The sequence below is a fragment of the Tarenaya hassleriana genome, unplaced genomic scaffold, assembly GCF_000463585.1.
Source record: "Tarenaya hassleriana unplaced genomic scaffold, ASM46358v1 Cleome2925, whole genome shotgun sequence".
Lineage (NCBI taxonomy): Eukaryota > Viridiplantae > Streptophyta > Magnoliopsida > Brassicales > Cleomaceae > Tarenaya > Tarenaya hassleriana.
The window spans coordinates 1-944 of record NW_010966111.1 but is presented as its reverse complement, the minus strand read 5'-3'; the positions used below and the strand labels follow the sequence as shown (position 1 = coordinate 944).

General features: G+C 39.3%; 1 long non-coding RNA gene across 1 annotated transcript; it reads left to right on the top strand.

The window, feature by feature from the left end:
* LOC104818553 lies at nt 1-938 on the top strand. Its single transcript, XR_772685.1, has 3 exons — nt 1-24; nt 151-264; nt 756-938. It is a non-coding gene; the product is annotated as an uncharacterized LOC104818553 (long non-coding RNA).
* Nucleotides 939-944: the final 6 nt, after the last annotated feature.

The window sequence follows — 944 nt, the reverse complement described above, 5'->3', positions numbered from 1 at the left end:
CAGCTTCCTTATCACCCGCTTCAGGTACACCCTTTTCCCGGAAAATTCTCATCACCTCTCACCCATCTCTTTTAGATTCCTTCCGAAGTGATCTTCATTGTGAAGTAATTGTAAAATTTCCGATCTTTCTTTTTTGTTTCCATGGCAAAGGTGGTGGCTGTTGCTGTGTTCTTGGCTCTAGGGTTTGCCTTCTATGTGTTCTTTGCACCCTTTGTTGGGAAGAAGATGTATCAGTACATCGCTATGGGCATTTACACTCCTCTGGTACACTGTTTCTTATATATATATAGCTTTATGAGTTTTATGCCTAAGATCTGCCTTCTTCTTTGCCTGTGGATTTCTATCCCAGAAACCTTTTGAAGCTTGGCCTCTTCATGTTTTTCTTTCCTAGCTTTATGGCCTTTCTCTTTTTGGGTCACTGCAATACATTTTCCTTAGTTCTATGATCTGATTTGTTGGAATAAAAAAACATGTTAATCAAATAAGTGGTGAAGTTAGCTTTGTCTCTAGAACTTTATGGATTCCAAGCCATTTGTTGCAAATAATTTGAGCATTGTTCACATAAAGGAATGTGCTTTCTTTTCATGAATTGATCAGTTGTTTCGGATTATTTCTCGAATTATAGAATGATGTGGACTCTATGGGGGTAATGTTTTGAAAAATCTGATGATCTACACCGTACATTTTGTATAATATGATCAAATGCTTATTGTTTTGATTGATATCTCTTATTGGACCATCCTCTTTTGTTCTAGATCGCATGTGTCTTTAGCCTATATATATGGTGTGCGGCTGCGGATCCCGCTGACCCGGGAGTTTTCCTGTCAAAGAAGTACCTAAAAGTTCTCGAAAACGGGAAGTTTCCTCGGGCAAAGGAGATGAAAAATGGCTATGGATCAACTTCATCCCGAATGCACAACGGAGGTACAGCTATAGGTGGCGGG